The following is a 26,385-nucleotide window of genomic DNA, read 5'->3' on the forward strand; positions in this document are numbered from 1 at the left end:
CATAAGTGATAGCCCCTCATTATGTCATATTCTTTTGCTTAAAATCAAGATATAGGTTCTACCCATAGTCAATGATAGGGGATTATTTAAGAGCACAAAGGAGGTGAAGATAATGTGTGGCCCTTGTTGGGAAAAGAGCTATGGTAGGCTTGCTTGCTTGCACTTTGCATGATTAGTGCATGAGCACATGGCAAAGCCACATGTGTACAGCCTATGTAAGGCTACAGGTGCTTGCCCTTGGCATGGATTGCTTGCTTGCCACTGTGAGGTTGCCATGTGAAATTGGCAACCCACTGGTTCTCTTCTAATGTGCAGCAGCCAAGAGAACTGTCAAGGTCTTAAATGTGTTTGACCCCGCCAGGCCCTGTGAGCTTGCCGAGGATTTTAGATGGGGCTTCTGGCAATGAACAGAGCACTTATGGAAAGACACTGAGGTCCATTATCAAAGAGTTATATTACTAGTTGCCTGTAATGGACCTACACCTTGGGCGAGTTGCACAGACTGATCATTGAGTGGTATAATGGACTCTTGAAGCAGGGACTGTGACAAGAGGGGGGCACCGGCTCCTTTGCTGGATGGAAACACTGCTGCTTTTGGACAGTAAGGCAAGAACCTGGGAAGCCCTCCTGCATCAGGAAGCTGCTTCCATCCAGTTGCAGAGATACATCAAGGACAGTTCCTTCAGTGAACATGGCCCCGGACTGTACAGATCCCCCACCTACAATAAGTAGTCTTGTTGGCACCATGGCATAGGGCACTAGAGATTGTCCTCCAGTTAACTCCCTGGGCAACTGGCACCTGGTTGCCTGAGATGGAAGGATGTTATCCCTTGTGTGCTCGAGATGTCATTGTGAAAAGCAACTTTGTAATTATTGTCATTTTCAGTATAGATTGTGCTATTACTTAGTCTTTGTTTATGTAATTTAACTCACTACTCACTCGGGGACCATTGCGGAAGATACCTGTCACATAGATTGCAAGGTGAGCAACCCTAAAGGGGTAGAGTGTTGGGAAAACAGCTGTGTTAGGTTTGTTCGCTTGCACTTGGCATGATTAGTGCATGAGCACATGGCAGAGCCACATGTGTGTAGCCTATGTAAGGCTACAGGGGCTTTCCCTCAGGGTGGATCACTTGCCCACCACTTCGAGGGCCCAGTTACCTGATTGCTCACCTGCCGCCACGAGTTTTCCCCTGCCTGTTTGCTCATCTGCCATTGCGAGAATCCAATAAACGGGAATGGTCCAATGCTTTCTGGCTTTGCAGATCCAATGTGCACCTGCTTGACCTCAGCCACCAGCACTACAATACTGAATTGGATAGAAACGATCACTTCAACAATATCTGGCCATGTTGTTACCAAATACATTCTTATAATGTGATTTGAAGCACATTGGTCACATTGCATGCCACATACAATTTGTTACATACCACGAGTGCTAAATAGCCAGGAAAATAATAAATGCACTCTTTTTTCCTTTCTAAGATATTATTTCCTTATTCATTGGCCCAAGTTAGCTTTTTGGTTGGGGGGATGAGGGAAGAGTAGAGGAAAAAGAGAGATTAGGCTTTGTTACAGAATGAATTCAAATTTTGAGCTCTTTTCTTTAAAATATAGAGATTACTTAAGGTTCTTTCTCATTTTTTCATACATCAGGGTCAACCATGGAGGACACTGGTCATAAATTTCTCTCTATGGCATGAAAGAATTACCTATTTTTCAGTAAAGCCTAGGAAGAAGGAAGAACCAGTCAAAGTCTGATATTAACTGTATCAGAATCACCGGGAGAGCTACAGACCCCTGTAGGTCCTACCTGAGATATTCTGGCTCAGGAGATAAAAGCCTGCACTTCTCCCCCTCCCCTGCCCTGGAGTATTTAGGAACCAAGAGGAAGAGAGGTAGAAATTTGGGAGGGCAGGGACATGTGTCTCAATATTCCTCATTCTCAGATTCAAGCAAGAAAACTAAATGAATTTTAAAAATTAGGGTAATTCAGAAGGCATAGGAAGGAGTTATGTCCTCAAACTCCCCATTTTATGATTTTTAAAGGTCAGTGCTCAGAGCTCAGTTCCAACATAGCGCATTCGAGCCCGGATAAGAAAGCAGAACAGCAGGGGAAAGTAGAGTTCGACTGGGCACCTTTATGCTTCCCATAGCCTGTAGTGGGCGAGCGTGGGACCACACCGTGGTGGACTGCTGAGTGTCTGCCTGGATGGAGGGCTGTGACAAAGGCATGGTGTTCCACAGCCACCAGAAGTAGAGAGACCATGTTAGCCAGTGGGAGATGAATGGTGACCCCCCCCCCCCACAGAGCATCAGTGTGTGAAACAACAAACCAAAGTTCATCAGTCAGATTACAGCCTTGGGTAATACTAGGGAAGGGGCCACCCAGATACAGAGAATATTGGACAACTAATGGAGGTTGCCTCCAAAAATCTCCCACCACACCATCACAGCCAGCCCACTCCCCAGCACCCAGACAGCCCTCAGAGATCATCCAGAAGAGAAAGGAGACAGAAGACTAAGAATCAAGAGTAAAGGCTGAGCAGTACTGAAGTCATTAACTTGCACTAAGTTTAAAACAGGTAGGTCTAAAAGCTAACTTATTTTCTACCCCCAAAACTCAAAAATATTGGTACGTGAGGACACATGCAGCCCCATGTTCATTGCAACATTATTCACGGTGGCCCAAGACATGGGAACCACCAAAGTGTCCCTCGGTAAAGGATTGGATAAAGAAGATGTGGTACATATATACAATGGAATACTATTCAGCCATAAGAAATGATGACATTGTGCCATTTACAACAACATGGATGGACCTTGATAATATTATATTGAGTGAAATAAGTAAATCAGAAAAAGCTAAGAACTGTATGATTTCACTCATGGGTGGAATATAAAATTAAGACTCATGGACATAGATAAAAAATGAAGTGGTTACCAAGGGTAGGGGTTGTAGAGAAAGAGTGGGGAAAGGGAGTAAAGAGAGACAGGTATGCTGTGATGATGAGTGATTTGACTCTGGGTGATGGGCACACAACACAATCAACAGTTCATATGCTACAGAGATATTTACCTGAAACCTATGTACTCATACTGATCAATGTCACTCTGTTAAAGTTAATTTTCTAAATAATTTTTTTTAAAGATAAAAAGCTAACTTATTTATAGTAATCAAGACTATATTGGTCCCTCTCCTACCGACCCTGCTCCCACTTTCCAGTGGTACCCCTCTACTCTTTACCACCTCCACCTGCCAGTGGGGTCCCTGTCCTTCCAGCTCCCCCTCCCTGCCTTCCTCCTGGCTTTGAGTATCCTCCCCTTCTTGAGGTTCTCCTCACAGTCCCTAGGTTCTGAAACCTGCTGCTCTGTTGTCATTGCTGTTACGTTTTCTCTTGGTGGGAAGGACAACCTGTAAACACTTTTAGAATTATGGCGGAAGTGGATATCTGAGGTAATCTGCTGGGAATCTCTTGGGTTGACAGTTCACAGATCCCCATTTTGAATAGTGGAAGAATCCTAGATTACTTTTCAGAATGAAGTAACTCTTTTTACAACAGAACATGTAATAACGAAGTGGTCAAAGTGCAGAGACTAACATTAGAATACTTAAATCAGATGGCTGGAGTGGAATACATCTTTTTACATGCTCAAGCACCCATTCTTTTTACCATTTGGAAGCAACAGCAGCAGACCCCTACCCAAGTTATCCTACTGGCTGATTACTATATCATTGCTTTTGATGAAGCTATGTCAGACTATCAATATCATCCTTCAAAAAGATACTGGTGGCACTTCAAAGATCATGAAGAGCAAGATACAGTCAAACCTAAAACCAAGTTCTATTTTCCAGAGGTAATGTGTGGATACTTTACTCCTAGGCCACAGACACCAATTTCCACCCAAATTTGTGCAGCATAAGTCTGAGGAAAAGCCTGGCCCAGTGGATTAGACAAACGAAGAGGCAGAACCGGCAGCAGAAACTGAAACCTGAGGAGAAGGAGACCTCAAAGAACATCCAATAGACAGTGAACACTAAAGGCCTCTATGAGAAGTGAATGAGACTTCACTGAGTATTGGACAAGAGAGAAGCTTGTATGACTTTTCTTGTCCATTATTATACCTCATTATTGTGACAAGCTCTTGAACTTTAAAATTCTTTGTTACAACCTACTCATATATATAGAATGTGCTTGTTCTTCAAGAAAGGATATAAGACCCCTCATGCTTTTAATACCTATATTTGTATGTATCTTTTATTTATTCATTTTTTTTAGAGAGGAGAGAGAGAGGGAGAGAGAGAAACAGAGAGAGAGAAGGGGGAGGAGCTGGAAGCATCAACTCCCATATGTGCCTTGACCAGGCAAGCCCAGGGTTTCGAACCGGCGACCTCAGCATTTCCAGGTCAACGCTTTATCCACTGCGCCACCACAGGTCAGGCTGTATGTATCTTTTATAACCTTTGTCTTACTGATAGAAGCAGCCTCCTTACACACATGTGTATTGCTATAGATGCTTAAAACAAAATAAAGTTATTTGTCTAAATAAAAAAAAGACTTTATTGTATATGCAAATAATGATAAAATGAATGGTCAGTTTGTGGCAGTTCCCATGGATCAATGGGTGTCTTGGGTGCTCTGTTGAGGTTTCAAAAGTTTTCACAGGGCTTGGCTATTTAGCATGATAACCCTGGGTGGGAGGGTCAGGTAGATGGTGTGGAGTTGCCATCACGGGACTACGCTACATTCTGATTTTAGTAATTCAGTGTAGGCAAAGTTCACAAAGACAGGTAAAGAGTCGTCTTTTCTTTGGCCCAAGAAATGTGTCTTTTAACAACAGAAATAAAGTGAAATATCTGACTTTAATTTAAGTCTTTAGCAATTAGGCCATGTATGTATAATCATTTTGAGACTGAGGCTGAAGTAGTGCACCCCTCTTTCTTCCTCTGCTTCAATGGACAGGAACAGCAGAGAAAGAGTGATTTTTCTGTGTGGAGCACTTAAAGTTTCAGCAGAGCTTCAGGGAAAATATGTTTGATAACAACTTTTAAGGCCACCTATTTAACTTATTGAAGCATCCCAATTATGAATCAACTCCCTAATGAAAGGTCCAAAGACCTTCCACCACACAATCAGAGTCACGTAGCCAGCCCCGTCCTCAACACCTTATATGCCAATGGGCATAGGTGGGTGCATTAGCTTTTTCTTGTTCCTCATACCTACTGTGAACACGGCACAATATTTCTAACTTTGTTAACAATCAGACAAAGGTATATTTCTTCTGGTGTACTTCTTCTACTTGTTAGGATGTTTTCCCCAAATATTTCCCAAGTTTCTGATCTTTAAAAAATTGCCTGAAATATATTTTTGTGAAAGTTGAAGTTTTGCAAAAATGTGTATGGTATAATGTGTGTAGCTAACCTTTTGATATCTACAATAGAACCACAAATAAATTGTTTTATGTCTGACTCATTTACAAAATATATTCCAAGGTTATTTTTTTCTTTTGTATTCATATAGATCTATTATCAATCATGTTTTTCTGTTAAATTTAATTTTCTAAATAAAATTTAAAATGAATAAATAAAACTTAAAGTCAAAGTATATAAATAAAATAATTTTTCTCCAAAAACAAATCATGTTGCAATGAATTGTAGAGATCACAGATCACTTACAAATAATTCTGTTAATGCCATGATTTAAGTTAAAAAGTGGGAAACACTCATGCATATTCAAAGATTTGGTTAAAAATAAATTAGCAAAGTTGTGGCAACAAAACTTTAGTGTGCCTGCAAATTTTGAAAAGGCTGTTTTTTCTAACTGTGTAGTCTTCTTTTGCTTGTCTCCAAGTAATCATTTACTGATTCCAGGAGATTCAATAAATGCTACATAATTACAATTTTCATACTTAATGTTTGCACAATAGAATCTAATGACTGTACAGTAGATCATCAATTAATCAAAATGCTTGGGAATAGGATGTTCTTTTCTGTTGAGTTTACTGATAAATTCAGGCTTCTATGGCAAATTCCTTTATTTTAAAGGAATTTTAAAAAGAAGGATTGTGAAGAATCCCTCTAAAAAGCATTAGTCCATATTAGTAACTACAGCATACCAAGGGTTGACATTTAATACTCACAAAAGATTGGTTCTTTATTTGCTTCCTTTTATCAATCTAAATACCGGTTCTTGCATAGTGTGGGAAATATGGTGATGGCTGTTGCCTTGAGCTTGGAATAGGTAATTTGCTCCTTTCTTCTTAATAATAGATTCATTAATTGGAGTTTTCTTTAATGTCTTCCACTAGTATGATTTTTGCAAGTTCAAAATTGCAAAACAGGAATTTTTTTAACAAAAAAGAAATTACTAAGTGAAAACATTATGCCCTATACACTTTTTTTTTTATTTAGACAATCAAATTTAACAGGATTACATTGGTCAATCAGAGTACACAGATTTAGAGAAAACATCTCCACATCATTTGGACAGTCAATTATGCATATACCCATCACCCAAAGTCAAATCATCCTCCATCACTCTATATTTATTTCTTTTTATGCCCCTCTCTTATCCCTCCCGTTCTCTCTCTCCCTTCAAACAGGCACATCTGTCAGTGGAGAGACACACTTTTCAAAGTTTGTGACCAGGGTTAGAGTTACAGTGAATGAGAATGTAAGCTTCAGGCCAGGTCAAGTGTCTCCATTCTTTTCAGATGCTTATCTTAAGTGGAGTAAACTTAAATCTATAAACAAAGGTGGGAATTTCACAACGCCAGATTTGGATTGGGCCATAAAATGCCACCAGTCCTGTTTCTGCGCAATCTACACATGAAACCTATGGAAAATCTCTTACCTATTCCACGACCATGATTTCCCTGCTTTGAGAGTGTAAGTGTATGTGCCAATGAGTGCTTTTAATATATTGTTATGGGTTAAAATTTATGAAGAATTGCCCTGGCCGGTTGGCTCAGCGGTAGAGCGTCGGCCTGGCGTGCGGGGGACCCGGGTTCGATACCGGCCAGGGCACATAGGAGAAGCGCCCATTTGCTTCTCCACCCCCCCTCCTTCCTCTCTGTCTCTCTCTTCCCCTCCCGCAGCCGAGGCTCCATTGGAGCAAAGATGGCCCGGGCGCTGGGGATGGCTCCTTGGCCTCTGCTCCAGGTGCTAGAGTGGCTCTGGTCGCGGCAGAGCGTCCCCCCGGAGGGGCAGAGCATCACCCCCTGGTGGGCAGAGCGTCGCCCCTGGTGGGCGTGCCGGGTGGATCCCGGTCGGGCGCATGCGAGAGTCTGTCTGACTGTCTATCCCCATTTCCAGCTTCAGAAAAATACAAAAAAAAAAAAATTTATGAAGAATTATTTTTTTTAAATGAATTTTTATTAATGGTAATGGGATGACATTAATAAATCAGGGTACATATATTCAAAGAAAACATGTCTAGGTTATTTTGTCATTAGATTATGTTGCATACCCCTCACCCAAAGTCAGCTTGTCCTTCGCCATCATCTATCTAGTTCTCTGTGCCCCTCCCCCTCCCCCTAACTCTCTCCCTCCCTCCCTCCTGCATCCTCCCTCCCCCCACCTCTGGTAACCACCACTCTCTTGTCCATGTCTCTTAGTCTCGTTTTTATGTTCCACCAATGTATGGAATCAAGTAGTTCTTGTTTTTTTCTGATTTACTTATTTCACTCCATATAATGTTATCAAGATCCCACCATTTTGCTGTAAATGATCTGATGTCATCATTTCTTATGGCTGAGTAGTATTCCATAGTGTATATGTGCCACATCTTCTTTATCCAGTCTTCTATTGAAGGGCTTTTTGGTTGTTTCCATGTCTTGGCCACTGTAAACAATGCTGCAATGAACATGGGGCTACATGTGTCTTCACGTATCAATGTTTCTGAGGTTTTGGGGTATATACCCAGTAGAGGAATTGCTGGGTCATAAGGTAGTTCTATTTTCAGTTTTTTGAGGAACCACCATACTTTCCTCCATAATGGTTGTACTACTTTACAGTCCCACCAACAGTGAATGAGGGTTCCTTTTTCTCCACAGCCTCTCCAACATTTGCTATTACCCATCTTGTTGATAATAGCTAATCTAACAGGGGTGAGGTGGTATCTCATTGTAGTTTTGATTTGCATTTCCCTAATAACTAATGAAGCTGAGCATCTTTTCATATATCTGTTGGCCATTTGTATTTCTTCCTGGGAGAAGTGTCTATTCATGTCCTCTTCCCATTTTTTTATTGGATTGTTTGTTTGTTTGTTGTTGAGTTTTATGAGTTCTTTGTAAATTTTGGATATTAGGCCCTTATCTGAGCTGTTGTTTGAAAATATCATTTCCCATTTAGTTGGCTGTCTGTTTATTTTTATATCAGTTTCTCTTGCTGAGCAAAAACTCTTTATTCTGATGTAGTCCTATTCATTTATCTTTGCCTTCACTTCTCTTGCCATTGGAGTCAAGTTCATAAAATGTTCTTTAAAACCCAGGTCCATGAGTTTAGTACCTATGTCTTCTTCTATGTACTTTATTGTTTCAGGTCTTATATTTAGGTCTTTGATCCATTTTGAATTAATTTTAGTACACGGGGACAGGCTGTAGTCGAGTTTCATTCTTTTGCATGTGGCTTTCCAGTTTTCCCAACACCATTTGTTGAAGAGGCTTTCTTTTCTCCATTGTGTGTTGTTGGCCCCTTTATCAAAGATTATTTGACCATATATATGTGGTTTTATTTCTGGGCTTTCTATTCTGTTCCATTGGTCTGAGTGTCTATTTTTCTGCCAATACCATGCTGTTTTGATTATCGTGGCCCTATAATATAGTTTAAAGTCAGGTATTGTAATGCCCCCAGCTTCATTCTTTTTCCTTAGGATTGTTTTGGCTATTCGGGGTTTTTTATAGTTCCATATAAATCTGATGATTTTTTGTTCCATTTCTTTAAAAAATCTCATAGGGATTTTGATGGGAATTGTATTAAATTTGTATATTGCTTTGGGTAATATGGCCATTTTGATTATATTTATTCTTCCTATCCAAGAACAAGGAATATTTTTCCATCTCATTGTATCTTTTTCGATTTCCCTTAACAATGCTTTGTAATTTTCATTATATAGGTCCTTTACATTCTTTGTTATGTTTATTCCTAGGTATTTTATTTTTTTTGTTGCAATCGTGAAGGGGATTATTTTTTTGAGTTCGTTTTCTAATATTTCATTGTTGGCATAGAGAAAGGCTATGGACTTCTGTATGTTAATTTTGTATCCTGCGATCTTACTGTATTGGTTTATTGTTTCTAATAATCTTTTTGTGGAGTCCTTCGGGTTTTCGATGTATAGGATCATATCATCAGCAAAAAGTGATACCTTTACTTCTTCTTTTCCGATATGGATGCCTTTTATTTCTTTGTCTTGTCTGATTGCTCTGGCCAGAACTTCTAGCACCACGTTAAATAAGAGTGGAGAGAGTGGACAACCCTGTCTTGTTCCTGATTTAAGGTAGAAAGTCCTCAGTTTTATGCCGTTTAAAATGATGTTGGCTGATGGTTTATCATATATGGCCTTTATCATGTTGAGATATTTTCCTCATATACCCATTTTGTTGAGAGTCTTAAACATAAAATTGTGTTGTATTTTATCAAAAGCCTTTTCTGCATCTATTGATAAGATCATGTGGTTTTTGTTCTTTGTTTTGTTGATATGGTGTATTACGTTAACCGTTTTGCGTATGTTGAACCATCCTTGAGATTCTGGGATGAATCCCACTTGATCATGATGTATTATTTTTTTAATATGTTGTTGTATTCGGTTTGCCAGTATTTTGTTTAGAATTTTAGCATCTGTATTCATTAGAGATATTGGTCTGTAGTTTTCTTTCTTTGTGCCATCCTTGCCAGGTTTTGGTATGAGGGTTATGTTGGCCTCATAAAATGTGTTTGGAAGTATTGCTTCTTCTTCAATTTTTTGGAAGACTTTGAGTAGAATAGGAACCAAGTCTTCTTTGAATGTTTGATAGAATTCACTAGTATAACCATCTGGGCCTGGGCTTTTATTTTTGGGGAGGTTTTTAATAGTTTTTTCTATTTCCTCCCTGCTGATTGGTCTGTTTAGGCTTTCTGCTTCTTCATGACTCAGTCTAGGAAGGTTGTATTGTTCTAGGAATTTATCCATTTCTTCTAGATTGTTGTATTTGGGTTCGATACCCAGCCAGGGCACATAGGAGAAGCGCCCATTTGCTTCTCCACCCCCCCTCCTTCCTCTCTGTCTCTCTTCCCCTCCCGCAGCCGAGGCTCCATTGGAGCAAAGATGGCCCGGGCGCTGGAGATGGCTCCTTGGCCTCTGCTCCAGGTGCTAGAGTGGCTCTGGTCGCGGCAGAGCGTCCCCCCGGAGGGCCAGAGCATCACCCCCTGGTGGGCAGAGCGTCGCCCCTGGTGGGCGTGCCGGGTGGATCCCGGTCGGGCGCATACGAGAGTCTGTCTGACTGTCTATCCCCATTTCCAGCTTCAGAAAAATACAAAAAAAAAATTTATGAAGAATTATTAAACACTTATTTTAGGCTTTCAACTCTACATCTAAAGGAAGTTATAAAAGTTAGTTCTGGATCCAAGATAAAGGCTGAGTATGTGGAAATTAAATCACCTCCACCCAAGATCAAATTGGAATTGCAACTAAAATAAACAACCAACTAGAATAACCAATAAAGACTAACTGAGCAGAAGTCTTTTTTTTTTTTTAGGTGAGAGGAAGGGAGATAGGCAGACTCCCAAATGCTTCTTGACTGGGATCCACCCAGCAGCCCCATCTGGGGCCAGCAGTGGGAGTAGAGGGAAAAGAGAGAGAGGGGGTCAGAAGCAGATGGTGGATTCTCCTGCATACTCTGACCGGGAATTGAACCCTGGACATACATATGCGTGACCAACATTCTATCCACTGAGCTACTGGCCAGGGCCAAACAAAATTCTTATAACCAAGAACTGATAGAAGAAGCCCCATTGATTATTAGGAAGAGCAGAGAGGCAAAAACTGCTGACCATGCAACTACATGCAGTGGCTAAGAATCCAGAATATCTCATCTGCAAGGTTCCCCCTTAGAAGCATGGGGTCTGAACCTTCTGTCAAGCTCCCCAGCTTGAGCATCAGTGCTGGGAAGAGGAGCCCACGTAATGTCTGGCTGTGAAAACCAATGAGGATTTTGTCTGCAAGGGAAAAGCTAGAGTCTGCTACACACCCAGGCACCCTCTTAAAGGGCAAGCACACAAAACCTCATGTACAGCCACTCACTCTCAGCTCCAGCAGAGAGAGAGAGAGAGCAACTCAGAGTGGTCTTAAGTCATGCCAGGAGAAAAAGGGTTGTGTGGCTTCAGGGAGAAAACCAAAGGAACAGCCAGCTAAGTCCTGTGCTGAGTCCTTCTCTCATTCTGCCAACAGATGCAGTCTTTCCTAAGTGAGGCACTACCCTCCATACTGAATCAGCCTCGGGGACTGCAAAAGCCCCACTCTCTTGACACTTTGTCACCCACCCTGTGGAGCTAATACTCTGCAGAGAAGTTAGCTGCTAGGGCCCATAATGTAGAGGTCTGAGGGGACATAGGAGGTATCAAAGAAGGAATTTTGTGGCTCTGATGGAGCTACTTCTCTCCTCTCATGCCTGACTGACACTACTCCCCCACAAAAGATCCAATAGCCTTACCATACCAATTCCTGACGGCCCCACCCTTCTGGGTTTATGTCCTATAGAACTATCAGTTGGCTATGGCCAGCCTGAACATAGTGCAAATTTTCTAGGAAGGCTCTAAGGAAGGTCTGGGCAGAATTCCAAAAATACTGAGTTGTGAAGCTCTAGAAGAGGGGCCACTATTCCCTGGCATGCCTGAATGGGGCCACAATTCTTGTGCAGAATCCTCTCTTAACATGAAAAAATATTGGTCTGCTTGTGCCTGCTCACCTCACCCTGATGATTCCCTGAGACCCCACCCCACCACTGGTATGGAAGCACCCTGCAGGTAACAGAAAGTTTTGGTATATTCTGGGAGTTTTGTTCAATGGCCTCAAACCCAACACTGGTGCTAAGTTTAATTTAGTATCAATCTGGTGAACACCACTTGCCCCTGCCTGCTAACATACTGAAAACCTACCTCACCCAACTCAGGTACCACCAAAGGCTCTTTTAGTGACTGAGCAAAACAGGCTAACAGAAGGCAAATGTATATCTTGAAGTGCCACAGAATTTTTACTGACCTGTCATTGAGCTTGGAGTTGAAGGAAACAAGGCTTGGTGCACAGCTTGGCCCCTCACACACACAACCAGGCACAGCAGAGGCAGCACAAACTGTGAATCGCTTATAGCTCTAAACAAGAAAACCAGGGCTGGTTACAGACAGCATCTGACATTGGCCTACACCAGAATTCCTTCCAAGAGGTTTTAGAACCAATACAACCAGTGGTGAATTTTAGACCACATTCTAGCATGAACCAATTAGCTCCACAGGTAACATATCCAAATGGAGACCTCAGCAGGACTAGACCTTGCTAAAGCAAATTCCATTTATGGGGTCAGCACAAGCATAGCAGTTTGTATGCTGTAGCTGAGGTCTATTTTAAGAGCCAACATGCCTGACGCTTGAACCCACAAATGGATAAGCCAACCGCAATTATGACTAAACTACAACAGTAAGACTTACATAACCAATACAAAGAACATTCCTGTAGCATCTTGCTTGAGTGATCAGGGAAACTGCACTATTGAACTTATAGGACATGTACAACATAAGGTCAATGTGCCAAGATTGAGAAACATAGCAGATCTATGTAAAACACAGAAACAAATATAGAGAGGCTGACAAAATGGAAAGATAAAGAAACATGCTCCAAATGAAGAACAGAAGATATCTCCAATAAAAGAACTAAATGAAATGCATGCAAGCCACCTACTAGATACAGAGTTCAAAACAATAATTATAATGATGCTCAAAGAAATTAGGGGAAGAATGAATAAACTGAGTGAGAACATCAAAAAAGAGATAATAGGCATAAATAATTACATAGAAACCATTTTAAAATAGCCACAAATGACAAATAAAATACCTCAAATTAAGAATATACTATAAGGAATCAATATATAAAGCAGATGACTAAATCAGTGAATTGGAAGACAAGCTAGCAGAAAACACCTAATCAGAGCAACAAAAAGAAAAATGATTTTGAAAAAGATTAAGGTAAACATGAAAAATAATAACATCCTCATCACAAGGGCACCAAAGTAGAATATAGAGAGAAAGAGAATGAGAACCTATTTGATGGGGAAAAGTGACTAAACATTTTTTAACCTGGTGAAGGAAAAAGACACACAAGTCCAGGAAGCACAGAGAGTTCCAAACAAGATTAACCCCAAAAGGCCCACAGCAAGATACACCATTAATAAAGTGAAAAAGGTTAAAGACAAGAAGAGAATATTTAAAGCAGAAAGAGAAAGATAGTTGGTTACCTACACAGGAGCTCCAATAAGACTTTCAGCTGATTTTTCAACAGAAACATTTCAGTTCAGAAGGAATTGAGACAACATATTCAAAGTGATGAAAAACAAGGACCTAAAACCAAGACTACTCTATCCATTTAGGCTATGATTTAAAATTGAAGGAAAAATAAAAAGTTTCTCAGACATCAAAAAGTTAAAATTTTTTATTACTACCAAATCATTATTACAAAATGTTAAAGGGATTTCTTTAAGGAAAAAAAAGGAGGAACACACTTACAAAAAATAAAATGGCAACAAGTTATCACTCTAAATGTAAATGAATTAAATGCTCCCTTCAAAAGACATAGGTAGTGGATTGGCAGTGGAATGGCTAGAAAAGAAGACCCATATATATTCTTTATACAAGATACCCACTTCAGAACAAAAGATACACACAGACTGAAAGTATAGATACAGAAAAAGATAATTCATGCAAATGGAAATGAAAAAAAGTGGGGATAACAATAATTATACCAGAAAATATAGAATTCAAAACACAATTTAAAATAAAAACAAAAAAGGAATGTTACATAATGATACAGGGATCATATTAAAAAGAGGTTATAACCCTTGTCACCATTTATGTACCCAACATAACAACATCTAAAGAAACCTTGAGGAACATAAAAGAAGAGATCAACAGTAGTATACCTATAGAAGGGTTTTTTAGCACCTCCTTGATATCAATGGATAGATCTTCCAGACAGAAAATCAACAAGGAAACAATGGCCCTAAATGACACACTATACCAGATGGATTTAATTGATATTTTCAGAATATTTCATCTCAAAGCAGCATATTGTACATTTTTTTAAAGTGCACATGGAACATTTTCTAGGATAGACTACATGTTAAGACACACCAGTTTAAATGAATTTAAGAAGATTAAAACTCCATCAAGCACTTTCTCCCACCACAATGATATGAAACTACAAATTAACTACAAGAAATAAACCTGAAAAACACACAAACACATGGAAGTTAAATAACATGTCACTAAACAATGAATGGGTTAACAATAGATTTTAAAAATCAAAAGATACCTTGATGCAAATGAAAATGGAAATACAACACAAAATCTATGGGATACACAGCAAAAGCTGTCATAAGATGGGAGTTCATAGTATCAGATGCCTACTTCAAGAAACAAGAAAAATCCCAAGTAATCTAATTTAACCTCAAGAAACTAGAAAAAATAAATAAAACAACCAACAAAACCAAAGTCAACACAAAGTAGGAAAAAATAAACAGAACAAAATTTTAAAAATATAGTTTAAAAAATAATACATATGTCAATAAAACTAAAATCTGGCTCTTTGAAAAGATAAATAAGATTGATAAACCTTTAACCAGACTCACTAAAAAAAAAAGACAGAGGATTCAAATAAAATCAGACATGAAAGAGAAGTAACAACTGACACCACAAAAATACAAAGGATTATAAGAACATATTATAAACAGCTATATATTAATAAATTGAACAATCTATAAGAAATGAATAAATAAATTCTTAGAAACATACAAACTTTCAAACCTAAATCAAGAATAAAGAAAAAAATTTAACAGACCAGTCACAATGAATGAAATCAAAGCAGTAATCAAATTCTTTCAACAAACAAAAATACTGAACCAGATGACTTCACAGGTGAATTATAGCTAACATTAAAAAAATTATTAACACCCATCCTTCTCAAACTAGTCTAAGAAATGTTAAGGGAAGAATCTCAAACTCATTTTATGATGCCAGACTACCAGGTTTGGTAATTATCAGAGAAAAGAGAGGAAGTAGAAGAGTGTATAGTGAGGATAAATGGTGACAGAAAGAGACTTGACTCAGAGTAGTGAACACAATACAATATACAGATGATGTAGTACAGAATTGTACACCTGAAATGTACATAATTTTATTAATTAATATTAACCCAATGAATTCAATTAGAAAAAAACACATCAAGACACAACAAAGAAAAATAATTATAAGTCAGGCCCTGGCCAGAGTAGCTCAACTGGTTAGAGCATCATTCCAATATGCCAAGGTGCAGGTTCAATCCTCAGTCAGGGCATATACAAAAATCAACTAATAAATACATAAACAGGTGGAACAGCAAATTGATGTCTCTCTCACTCCCTAGTTCTCTCAATAAAATCAATAAAAAATTAAAATTTTTAATTTAGAAATTAAATTTAATGTAGTTACATTGATCAATAACAGTAACAGGTTTCCCTATAATATTTGAACTGTTAATTGTGTTGTGGACCCATCACCCAAAGTCAAATAACTCTTCATCACTGCATATTTTTCTTTACTCCCCTCCTTTACCACTCCTCCACAACCCTTTCCTCCTGTAACCACTTCACTTTTATCTATGTCCATGACTCTCATCTTTATATCCCACCTATGTGTAATATCCTGTAGTTCTTGGCTTTTTCTGATTTATTTATTTCACTCAGTATAATGTGCACAAGGTCCATTCATGTTGTTGTAAATGACAAAAGGTCATAATTTTTTATGGCTGAGTAGTATTCCATTGTATATATAAACCATTTTTTTATCCAGTTCTCTATCAAAGAAATATTTGGTTGTTCCTATGTCTTTGTCAATATGAATAATGCAGCCTGACCTGTGGTGGTGCAGTGGATAAAGCGTTGACCTGGAAATGCTGAGGTCTCTGGTTCGAAACCCTGGGCTTGCCTGGTCAAGGCACATATGGGAGTTGATGCTTCCAGCTCCTCCCCACCTTCTCTCTCTCCCACTCTGTCTCTCTCTCTCTTCCTTTCTCTCTCCTCTCTAAAATGAATAGATAAAATAAAACTAAAAAAATTAAAAAAAAAAATGAATAATGCTGAGATGAACATGGGGGTGCATGTGTCATTACATAGCATCGTTTTCAACTTTTTTGGGTCAATGCCCAGTATTGGTATTACTGGGTCATATGGTAGTTCTATTCTTAGATTTTGAGGAACCACTATACTTTCTTCCATAATGGCTGTACCAGTTTACATTCCCACTGGTAGTTCAAATTATGTGACAGTGAATGGGGGTTCCTTTTTCTCCATAGCCTCTCCAACACTTATTACCTGTCTTGTTGATAATAGCTAATCTAACAGGTGTGAGATGGTATCTCATTGTAGTTTTGATTTGCATTAAATAGCTAGTGAAAATGAGTATCTTTTCATATATCTGTTGGCCATTTGTATGTCTTCTTGAGAAAAATGTCTGTTTAGGTTCCATCCCCATTTTTTATTTGGGTTGTTTGCCTGTATGTTGCTGAGCTGTGAGTAATTTATATATTTTGAATATTAATCCTTTATCAAAACTGTTGTTTGCAAATATCACCACCCATTTTGTTGACTGCCTTTTTGTTTTGTTCTTCATTTCTTTTGCTGTGCAGAAGCTTTTTAGTTTGATATAGTTCCATTAACTTAGTTTTGCCTTTACTTACCTTGCCTTTGGGGTCAAATTCATAAATTGTTGTCTATGACCAAGGTTTATAAGTTTACTGCCTATTTTTTTCTATGTGATTTATTGTTTCAGATCTCATATTTAGGTCTTTGATCCATTTTGCGTTATTTTTTGTGCAAGGGGACAAACTGTAGTCAAATTTCATTCTTTTGCATGTGGCTTTCCAATTTTCCCAGCGGCATTTATCGAAGAGGCTTTTTTTTCTTCATTGTGTGTTTTTGGCTCCTTTGTCAAAGATTATTTGTCCATATAGATGAGGTTTTATTCTGAACTCTCGATTCTATTCCGTTTGTCTGTATGTCTGTTTTTGTCTCAATACCACACTATTTTGATTATCGCAGCTCTGTAGTGTATTTAAAGTCAAGTAGTGTGACACCTCAAGTTTCATTCCTTTTCCGCCATATTGCTTTGGCCATTCAGGTTTTCATACAAACCTGGTGGTTTATTGTTCTCATTCTTTAAAAATGGCATTGGGATTTTAATCAAAATTGCATTAAATTTGCATATTGCTTAAGGTAATATGGCCATTTTAACTATGTTGATTCTTCCAACCTTTAAACTTAAAATATATTTTCATTTAATTGTGTTTTTCTATTTCTTTTACATACTTTATGTGGCTATAATTTGAGGTTTTAAAATAAAAGTATTATCATTTTTTATTTCTATTTTTTTAATTTTTATTTAGAAAATTAAATTTAATAGGGTGACACTGATTGATAAGAACACACATTTTATAGCATTTGAACTGTTGCTTATGTTGTATACCCATCACCCAAAGTCAAATCATTTTCCGTCACCATATATTTGTCCCTCTTTACATTCTTCCCCCCACCCCTCCCCTGTTCCCCCTCTGAGTTCCCCTCTCCTTGGTAACCACTTCACTTTTATCTATGTCCATGAGTCTCAGTTTTATATCCCAACTATGTGTGAAATCATATAGTTCTTAGGTTTTTCTGATTTATTTATTTTACTCAGTAGAATGTTCTCAAGGTCCATCGATTTTGTTGTAAATGGCATTATGTCATCATTTCTTATGGCTGAGTAGTATTCCATTGTATAGATGTAACACATCTTCTTTATCCGATCCTCTATCAAGGTACACTTTGGTTTTTCCATGTCTTGAACACTGTGAATAATGCTGCAATGATCATGGTTGTGCATATGTCTTTATGTACCAGTATTTTCGAGTTTTGGGGTAAATACCCAGTAGAAGGATTGATGGGTCATATAACAGTTTTATTCTTAATTTTTGAGGTACCAGCATATTTTCTTCCATAATGGTGGTACCAGTTTACATTCCCACCAGCAATGAATGAGGGTTCCTTTTTCTCCACAGCCTTTCCAACACTAGTTATTACCTGTCTTGTTGATAATAGCCAAACGTTTCTAATATTGTTTTTATCACATGATGTTCACTTGTGAAAAATTAATTGGTATTTAATCTGTAAGTTTATTTAAAATAATTTTTTACACTTATCAACATATTTATCAAATTTCAGTGATCATTCTTTATTATATTATTTATATATCACTCATATATTTCAAATTTTCAATATTAATTTTCTTCTTAATCAAATTTGCACCTAACTAGCAGTGTTACTGTTTATTTTTTGGGTCTTATATTTATTTTACAATCCCTGAACTTTTTAATCTTGTGTTATCTTATTGACTTCAAACATAAAGAGTCTTGGAATTCATACCGTATAATTTTAGAGCACATCCTTTCCCCTAACACAGTGTAGTCATTATTTGATTGTGTTCTGTTATTGAGAGTTGCAAATAAGTTTAAGACCAACCTAACTGTTGTTTTCATATATTTAAAAATAAACTTTTCTTCTTTGTAATTAAAGCATTTTTGCCAAAATTTATCCTGGTATAAGTTTCTTTTTATCAACTTTGCCTTAAAATATAAGTAAAGCATCTTTTTTTTTTGACAGAGACAGAGAGAGTCAGGGAGAGGGACAGACAGATATGAAGGGAGAGAGATGAAAAGCATCAATTCTTCATTGAAGCATCTTAGTTGTTTGTTGATTGCTTGTTCATTGATTGCTTTCTGATATGTGCCTTGACCAGGGGGGCTATAGCAGAGTGAGTGACCCCTTGCTCAAGCCAGAGACCTTTGGCTTCAACCAGTAACCTTTGGGCTCAAGCCAGCGACCATGGGGTCATGTCTGTGATCCCATACTCAAGCCAACAACCTCGGGATTTCAAACCTGTGTCCTCCACTTCCTACTCTGATCCTCTATCCACTGCACCATCAACTGGTCAGGCTAAGTAAAGCATTTTAAATCTATATATGTAGCTCTTTATTCAGCTCAAGAAACGTTTGTTTGTTATGTATATGTTAAATTAATACATTTTTCTAGTTTTTTAAGGAATTACTACTAAACATATATTATGTGTAACAAGCAGAAAAACTAAACCCATCATCTGCTCCCTTTTCTTTTATATCCCAAGGAAGCTCTAGTTTACCCTCAAAAAATTCTTTTTTTTTTGCAGTGTCTCGTTTTTCCTCTACTGATTTCAATCTTTCTTTTCACCCTATACCATTTTTAATCTCCATGAACTCTTCCCCTTCTCAGACAGTGCCCTTTCCATTTTAAAATTAAATTTCAGCCTTTATCTTTCTAATTCAACCTGTTCTCTTTTAATTATTTTTCTGTTTGTTAGATTAAATAATTTTGAGACACCTCCCATTCCTCTGGATACTCAGAATAATTTTTCCTTTGACTTTTACTTCAATATTTTTAATCAGGACTCATTCTGGCTATAGTAGCATTATGCCTTGAACAACATGAAAATACACAGAAGTAACAACTAACAAACATGAGAGTCAGAGATGCTTCTGAAAGAACTGGCCTTCTGTTGAGCTATAAACAATGAGCTTGAGTGGCCCAGGGGCAGACAGATAGTGTAATTGAAAAAAAATTTTAATAAACAAATTATTAAATATTAAATAATTCTATTTCTTTAAAAGGAAAAAAGAGAAGTCTTACTTTTTTTCACGAGTTTCAAATTAATAACTCTGACAGTTATATAAAGGAAATGCTCAGTTAGGAACACTACTAATTAGGAAGCTGCTGAAATAAGAGAGTAAAAATGAAGCTCTCAACTAGGTCAGTGAAAACAGTACTTGACCAGACTGTACCTTCTGAAAATATGTTAAAGGATTAAGTCACAAAACTTGATGTATTTTTATATGTGCCATGGAGTAAGAGGAAAGATTTCAGTATGATTAGAAAAGGAGCCAACTTAAGGGAGATGACACAATCAGTTTTTACATATTGTGGTATATTTACATTTTACACAGAATTTCCAAGTGAAGGTGTCTATATCAAACCTGAAGCCCAGGAGTGAAGTAGGCCTAATGAAAGAACGCATGACGTACTTTGGACTATGCTGAGGCTACAGATCTGCCAAATGTATCATAAAGCTAATGATGCCTAACTCACAAAGGTACTGTAAAAGTTCCATTAGATGATGAAGCCAGTCCCAGACTGACTCAGCCCATGGCTCTCTAGATGTGATATTTTCAGCTTTCTTCCTCCATTAGGAATCTCTTCTTATAAGGTCTTCTCATCAGCTTATTCCTTTGTGCTTCTGGATCTCTTGCAAGATTGGATACAAACAATGGCCACTCTAGTAGCCCCTTCTGTCCAAATTGCTGCTGTGATCACTGGGTAAACATTAGTCTAAGTCAACCTTAGTTCCCCAAAATAGCATTTGTGTCATGCCTGGCACATAGTAAAAGACCAGAAAAAGGAGGGCATTTCCCTTGAAGTGGTTTTTTTTTGGCCCATTTCATCAGGTCAGGTGTGGCATGAACCAAGCAACACTTCTGCCCCACACCTCTGTTCATCAGAGCAAAACAACAGATGAGGTAGAGAGAGGTTTCAGAAAATATAAAAACTGTGGAGGACCAGACTAATTTCTGTTGGCAAAAGTGACTTAAAATGCAATATCGTGTTACTGATGGCCTTGGTGATTTGAAGAGCCCTTTGCATCAGAAAAGGTACTGCAGAAAAAGGATACTAAAAGCCTCTAATTTCTATGGATGGTCTCTTCTGGTGCTCTATATGGTGAGGTTGGCTGTATCTTCTCATTACCACATGATCTCTGGAGTGATGCTGTGTGGCTCAAGAGGACAGGGAAGGGGCAGAAATGGAAGGCAGGCACTGGGCAAGATTGCAAAGAATTGTTGAGAATTCTGATGGTTAGAATCATAGCAATAGCAACAGAACTAGTAAAAAGGAATAATGAGGTATCTATTTATACAAAGTAAAGTGTTTCTGTCAAAATTTTCTTCAGACACAAGAATAATGAGAGGGGGACAAAAGAAAATCATGAAAATAATATAAGGAGTAAGACTTTTACTAAAAGCTGTCACTACAAACAATGATTATGGTCTTTAGTGTAATATTAAATTCACATTCTAACCCAAAACAAATAGCTGTATCCCAATGAGCACTCAGATGAGTTTCTACTTTGTACTTAAAATATTATAGCACATGTAAGGTTTATGTTCTTTTTATGTTCTTTCTGGGTTTTTATGTTTTTGGTTTTTTTACATATTAGTCATAAAAGAATCTTTAGTTAACGAGACTTAAGAAGAAATTTAATGTTGCCTGCACAGGGGAAGTCAGTTCTTTTCTTCATTTTTGATTATTTTGTTTACTTGTTTAGAATACCAAACTCAGTAGATATTGTGATACACCCATCATACAAATTATAGATAAGGTAGTATATGGTAAGAAATCAATAATTATAAATATATGTTATTTATAAACTATGTTATGTTCTGTATATAATATATTATATAACTATAATTTTTCAATATGACCTTGAACAAATCATTTCAGATCTTTAAGACTTAGTTTTAAAGCTTCTTCTTTAAAATAATATTACTTATCTCAGATATAAGGTTGCAGACTGACCAAACTTCTCTTCCTTCTTTCTCTCTCTCTCTTTTCTCTTATTTTTCTCTCTTTTTGGCCAAAATATCTTAAAACCATAGTAAAAGTAATTTTAAAAATTATAACTGATCTGGGAAACAAGAAAGGGAACTCTCTATATCACTATTATGGCTACATCTCAATAGCTATTTTTAACATCTTTGTGTACATTTTAGTATCTGTGAAATATTTCTATCTCTAACTTTTGTTAAAATATAACAAATTTTTGAGACTATAACTAATATACAATAGGAGTCTTATACAGGATGTGAGTTTGGCAGGTCAGGGCCACAAGAAGTTGAGAAGATAAGTAAGGTATTGCGATCACTTAGGTTGGGGTCATATGGAAGAGAGTGCTCAACTCTGGAAAGATGTCAGCAGAGTGGATAAGGGGTTCAGCACAGGAAACGTGGTGACTGTCCCTGTAGTTTTCTCCCTGAAACCATACAATCCTCTGAGTTGATTATTCTCTGCTGGAGTCCAGGGTGAGTGGCTGCAAATGAGATTTTGTGTGCTCATCCTTTAAGAGTGGTGTAGTTATTAAAACATCACTTCTAAGTAACCACAACGTTAACACAATTATTAATAAACAGTTGCTTCATGTGCAACAACATACTGCAGATACTCCTGTTAACATTTGGTACATTTTCCAAAATAGGAACATATGATTCCAGCATTTTTCTTAGTGTATTTTAATATAACTTGAGAATTTTCAACATATCATTTTATTTAAAGTGTTATATTTGAGTTTAGGGTAAATGTAAATGTTTCTTATATTCAATATTCTATCATTTTGGGATATGAAATATCAAAAGAATTTCTACTGGTAAAGCATTAAACTGAAAAATATTTTATAAATTTTATAAATTCAAAATATATATTCTTTGGTGAAAAGCACAAAATATAAAGGACTTAAACAGTAAAAATATAGTTAAAGATAGAATTAGTGAATGTAAAAATAGAGCTAAGTATATTGAGGATAGATATGGATATAGATAAATAGAAAGGCCAATATATATCAAATAGGCATTCCAAAAAGAAATAATACAGCAGCCCTGGCCGGTTGGCTCAGTGGTAGAGCGTCGGCCTGATGTGCAGGAGTTCCGGGTTCGATTCCCGGCCAGGGCACACAGGAGAAGTGCTTCTCCACCCCTCCCCCTCTCCTTCCTCTCTGTCTCTCTCTTCCCCTCCCACAGCCAAGGCTCCATTGGAGCAAAGATGGCCCAGGCGTTGAGGATGGCTCTGTGGCCTCTGCCTCAGGCGCTAGGATGGCTCTGGATGCAACAGAGTGACGCCCGAGAGCGGCAGAGCATCGCCCCCCAGTGGGCATGCCAGGTGGATCCCGGTGGGGCACATGCGGGAGTCTGTCTGACTGCCTCCCCTTTTCCAGCTTTGGGAAAAAAAAAGAAATAATACAGCATAAGAGAAAGATAATATTGAAAGAGATAATTTTCACAAAGTGAAGAAATTTATTAGTTCTCAAAAAGTTAAATCCATTTAGAAACAGTAGAATAAAGTTATTGAATTTCAAACAGAAAATTGTTCAGTAACAAGAAGAAAAAAGATTATACATATACCAAAAAAATTAAAGTCAGAGAAGAATTATCCCACTTATCAGTAACTGAACACAAAATTATGATATCTCAGTAACATAATCTCATTTTATATTAAAAGTGAAATAAAGGTAATAAGAAATATAAGCAGATCTCAAATGGAGACAGAGTAGATGAAAGCTATGCTCATCTCCTCTTAGGACCAAACTAGATTTACAACTAAATTATAGAAGAATCAACCTAAAAAACCAAATAAATACTGACCAAACAGAAGTCTTATAATGAGGATTTAGAGGAAAAGCCACATCAAGACTGGTAAGAAGGGCAGAGATGTGAAAAGGGCTGGCAGCTGAAAATGCAGAGGAATATCTTAGCTGAAAAGGTCCTGTCCTAGGAATAAGAGGTCTCAATCCCAGACTGGAATGCCCAGACTGAATCACTACAGCCTAGAAGAGGCATCTGCGTAACATCTAGATTGAGTAATAGCTCTGAGGGTTGTGTGGTTTCAGGGAGACAGCCACAGGGATAGCCACCAAGTTTCCTGTGCTAAGTTCCTTATCCACTCTGCTCACATATGCCATCTTTCCAGAGCTGAGCACTCTCTTCCACAGGACACCAGCCTAAGTGATTGCAATACCTGACACTTCCAACTTCTTGTGGCCCTTACCTGCCAAACTCACACCTTGAATAGGAGTCTGCTAGCTGTATTCAGGCTGATTCCTTGGTATGTACTTTCTTAGAGAACTCCAAAGGAAGTCTGGGTGGAATTGAAATATCTGAGATAAATAGGGAAAAACAGAGTTGTGGCCTCTAGGGATAAAAATCAAAACAAAACACCACACAAGTGCCACCCTTTATGTGGCCCCACCCTTTGAATTTTAACCCTGTGGAGGAGTCAACTGCCTGCCAAAAGCCTGGCACCAGGGTGCTGACTTTCTTAGCAGACTCTTAAGGTGGTCTGGGTAGACTTGGGTGGTAAGAGCGTCAGAAACTGATTTGTGTTGTCTCATGGAAAGAGCTATTTTTCCCTCACATTCTGGTGCTATAATTTCTGTGCATAGCCCTCCTTCTACACAGCCAAATCTTGGCCAGTTTTAGTCTGATAAACTCTGCTGGCCTCACCCTGACTACTTGCTAAAACTCCACTTCACTACAAAAGTCTACATGACCCTGGCAGGTGGCAGCTGGCCTTGGTGTGCCTTGAGACTTTTGCTGGGTGGGCTCAGACCCAGTACTGGCAGTGAGATTAAATCTGTATCACCTGGTGAATACCACTCCTTCTTACCTGGTGATTGAGAATATACTATACCCAATTTGTTTACCACCAGAGGGTGTCTCAGTGATTGAGCCTAACAAGAAGCTGGCAAATGGAAGCAGATTTGGGGTGCACTGGGCCATCTCCTGACCTGCTTTGGATTTGGTGCTTGGGGAAGCTTGCCTTGGTGTGCAGCTTGGCTCCTCTCATGCATACATAGGTCCAGCAGAGGCAGCCACAAACTGTAAATAACTCTGTATGTCCAAACATGTAACCCAGGGCTAGTCACTGACAGCAACTCATAATGAACTGTACCAGAATTCCTCTCAAGAGGCCCCAAAACCAACATATCAGTTGGAAGTGTTCAAACTACAACAGAGCATGATTCAATTAGTTTCAAAAATGGCAAACCCAAAAAGAGAACATGGCAAGAACCAGGCCATAATGGGGTGAGCTCTCACAAAACAGCTTGAACACTGTGGAGTTAATTCTCATAGTCAGCAAGCATGAGTGTCAACCCCACCCATGGACAGACCAACAGTACTTAAGATTCAAGTATAACAGGAAAGCAAACATACCAACAAGAAACATTTCTGGAGGACATATTGCAGGTAAGCAGGGATACTGTGTCACAAGGCCCCACAAAACACCTACTACCTAAGGTCATCACACCAACATTGGGAGACGTAGCAGATCTACCTAACACACAACTCAAATACAGAGAGGCAGTCAAAATGGAGAGACAAAGAAACATGCTCCAAATAAAAGAACAGAAGACATGCTTAGAAAGAGAACAAATGAAATGGAGGCCAACTCTCTTATCAGACAGAGTTCAAAACACTGGTTATAAGGATGCTTAAGGAAATTAGTGAGAACTTAAGCAGCATAAAAAATGACACAGAAACCATAAAAAAGAACCAGTCAGCAATGAAGAATATAACATCTGAAAGGTGAGGCCCTCAACAGTGTCTGACAACTCCATCATCACATCTCTTAGTCTCAGGACCATTTTGCATGCTTAAAAATTACTGAGGATCCCAAAGAGCTTTTGTTTTTGTGGGTCACAACAGTCAATATATATAGTATGAACAATTAAAATTGGAAAATGTTAAAGCATTTACTAATGCATTTATAAATAACAATAGTATGCCCCATTGCATTTTACTATAAATAACAGTCTAATAAAAAATAGCTACACAAATAAAATTTAGTGAGACTAATGTTTTACATATGCTAATCTCTTTAGGTCTGGAATCTCATACATGCTTTTGCATCAGTCAGTTGTGATCTATTGTTTTAGCTGATGTATGTGAAGAAAATCCTGCCTCACAAGGAAATATCACTGGAAAAATGATGCCCTCACAGGCAGGCAGTCTGCAGTGCTCCGCAGCCGCGGGGGGCTTGCAGACTACACATTAAGCACTGCTGTCTAGGTGAGAAGGCTGAAGAAGAAGCAGCACAATGTGTATTGACATGGGAAGTTTTACAGTTCATTTTGGTTACATAAGAAAGAGGAGGCATTCAACAGTGGGTTCAGCTTGAAACTACACACAGCTCTCCAGGAAACAAACAAACAGATGGATGGCACTTGCCAGTTTCTGTGTCATAAATATTCCCACAATGGCTTCCACCATAACAGCCACATTTAAT

At 38.2% G+C, this 26,385-nt stretch overlaps 1 non-coding gene and 1 pseudogene across 1 annotated transcript; both read left to right on the forward strand.

The window, feature by feature from the left end:
• The first annotated feature begins 3,435 nt into the window (after positions 1-3,435).
• On the forward strand, positions 3,436-4,076 carry LOC136377272 (mediator of RNA polymerase II transcription subunit 6 pseudogene; annotated as a pseudogene).
• Positions 4,077-22,979: 18,903 nt separating this feature from the next.
• On the forward strand, positions 22,980-23,055 carry TRNAI-GAU (transfer RNA isoleucine (anticodon GAU)). Its single transcript has one exon. It is a non-coding gene; the product is annotated as a tRNA-Ile (tRNA).
• The last annotated feature ends 3,330 nt before the right edge of the window (positions 23,056-26,385 follow it).

This window comes from Saccopteryx leptura, chromosome 6 (assembly GCF_036850995.1).
Source record: "Saccopteryx leptura isolate mSacLep1 chromosome 6, mSacLep1_pri_phased_curated, whole genome shotgun sequence".
NCBI lineage: Eukaryota > Metazoa > Chordata > Mammalia > Chiroptera > Emballonuridae > Saccopteryx > Saccopteryx leptura.